The sequence below is a fragment of the Gekko japonicus genome, unplaced genomic scaffold (genome assembly GCF_001447785.1).
Source record: "Gekko japonicus isolate JY-2015 unplaced genomic scaffold, Gekko_japonicus_V1.1 scaffold829, whole genome shotgun sequence".
NCBI classification, from domain to species: domain Eukaryota; kingdom Metazoa; phylum Chordata; class Lepidosauria; order Squamata; family Gekkonidae; genus Gekko; species Gekko japonicus.
The window spans coordinates 192832-195701 of NW_015172028.1; positions in this window are offsets into that span (position 1 = coordinate 192832).

Below are 2870 nucleotides of genomic sequence, written 5' to 3' on the forward strand. Positions count from 1 at the left end.
ACAGGTGCCTCATCACGCCTGTTGTCTTGCCACCACGTTTTGCAAGTTCTGCTCAGCTGAGACACCTGTAGGATGTACACTGTGCATTACAATCATCCCAATCTGTTCTACCCTGGAAAGGTCGTCCAGCATCACAGTGTCTCAGAGAGAGGAGGATCCGGACCTCTGCGGGTTCAGCCCCTTTTCAGTTGAGCAGATACAGTGAAAGCATATCACCAAAGGTTAAGGCAAGATTCTCCGCTGTGTTCAGTTCCGTAAATGCAATCCAGACAGATGCAGAGAGTGAGAAGAGCAGTGGGTCTCAGGCGCTGAGAAAGGCTTCGCAGAACCTCAAAGAACAGGAGGCAGGATGAACCTAGGGCTTATCTACACATTACAAACTCCTTGTTCAGGCTGGGGAATAACATGAGGACTTTGCATCAGACGTGCTTCCCACCTACCCAGACACACACACACACACACACACAGAGAGAGAGGCTCTCTTCTGCTTGAAACATAGATCTGGAAGGGATAGGGTTGCCAAGTCTATCTTCGCCAGGAGCAGGGGGCTCCCGACTGGCGTCTTGTGTGTGTGTGCGCGCACCACACCCGGAAGTGACGGGAGGATGCCAGGCACGCTGGGGGCGGGGCCACGGCCATACAAGGGAAAACCATAGAGTTTTCCCTTGTATGGCCGTGGCGTTGCCCCCAGCGTGCCCGGCGTCCTCCCATCACTTCCGGGTGACGCGCATGTTGGGGTGGAGTTCCCCCCGGGTCCCGATCCGGCACCGCTGGGGAACGGGCCTCTGGGGCGGGGGTTTCCCCGCCCCCCGGGGGGACTTGGGATCCCTAGGAAGGGACCAAAAAGGTAATCTAGTCCAACCCCCTGCACAATGCAGGAAATCCACAGCTACCACCCCCATATTCCCCCAGTGACCCCTGTTCAATGCCCCGAAGGGGGGGGCACCCTCCAGGATCCCTGGCCAAACTGGCCTGGAGAAAAATTCCTTCCTGACTACAACCATCATGGTTGTCAAGGACATCAATGTCTTTCTTGTATAGTTCTTCTGTGTATTCTTGCCATCTATTCCTAATCTCTTCTGCTTCTGTTAGGTCCCTACCGTTTTTTTCCTTTATCATGACCAGCTTTGCATGGAACGCTCCCTTGATTTCTCCAATTTTCTCGAAGAGATTTCTAGTCCTTCCCAGAGATCTCTTCAAGAAAATTGGAGAAATTTCCCTATCTATACCTTATGGCTAATAGCCACCGATAGAACTCTGCTCCACGTTCCACTGAGGAACCACTCGGACTGTCTGGAACTTCTTCCTAGTGTTCAGCTGAAAACTCTTGATTTAATTTGAACCCACGGGTTGTGGTCCAACCTTCTGGGGCAACAGAAAACAACTCTGTTCCATCCTGTATATGACAGCCCTTCAAATACTTGAAGGTGGCTATTGTGTCACCTCTCCTGCTAGATGTATGTGATCAACATAGAAAGGAGAAGGGGCTTTAGCCTCCCCATCCCCACTTTCTCATTCACGACCCTTCTGACACTTACTCCATTTTTAAGATCATGGGTACTTATGTGGCTGGCTATATGTAGGTTTAACAGCCAAGCCAACAGCAGCACCAAGGGGTGATTTTCAAATGCAACAAACAGCTGGGGGAGAGAGGCTAAAGCAAGCTCCTTCCCTCTGCCCGCTTTTGTTGCGAAAGCAGAAAGCTCCCATCGCTCATCTGATGCAAAGTCCGCAGGTTATTCTCCAACAAACAGAAGGATTCTGTAATGTGTAGATGGACCCTAAGCAATGCTCCCTCTAAGCTGTGGAGTCTTGTGAGCAAAAATTCTACTTTGTGAGCTACTGGCATTAAAGCTGTGAGTGAGTGATTTGCTTACTGCATAAACTAGTTTGCTCTGGAGCCATCCTTCCTGAGCTAAGACAAAAATGTGTGAGCCAGAGGCTAAAACACTGTGAGCTAGCTCACACCAACTCAGCTTAGAGGGAACACTGATCCTAAGTAGAATGCTTTGTGGGCTGCACGTGATAGGTGCTTTCCTCCACAGTCTGACAATCAGAAGAGGAGGTTTCTAGAAGAACAGAAAAGAGCAGCAGCCAATCAGAGCAGGCTAGGGTTGCCAACCTCCAGGTAGTACCTGGAGATCGCCTGCCATTACAGTTGATCTCCAGATGTCCAAGATCTGTTCCCCTGGAGAAAATGGACTCTATGACATTATACTCCACTGAGGTCCATCCTCTCTCCAAACCCTGACCTCCCCAGGCTCCACCCTCCCCAGATCTCCAGGTATTTCCCAACCCAGAGCTGGCAATGCCACAGCAGGTAAAGAGGCAATCACGCTATTTGAGCTTCAGGGAATGTATGGCTTTCCCCAGGAATTCAGTGGCTCAAGAAACTGGGCTGGAGACTGGGATCTGAGACTCCTTGGAGTTGATGACCCCATCATGATAGCCAGATGCTGCGAGGGAAGTCTGTGTGTCTCCTTCAAAACCGTAAACAAGAAGAATTTGCTTCGAAGGGGACCTGATAATTTACCATTAGAAGGGATGAAAAAGTTAAACACCATTTATTTCTAATCATTGTGATTGACGGAGCGACGCTAAGCGGAGTATGCTGTAGATGTTACGTCTAGATATCTAAATATAAAGGGTTGGATGAGAACCAGGACATAACCATGGTTTGGAATGGGAACGAAACCTATGGTTTCCAGTAGCCTTGATTAACAGTGCAGCCCTAAGGCCAAGTTACCCCTTTCTAAGCCTATTGATTTAAAACAGTGTAACTGTTTAGGACTGCATTGCGAGTATTAAGACTGCCATCACCCAGTCCATGGTTACGACACTTTCCCCTCTTCTCCAGCCTTTTTTCTTGT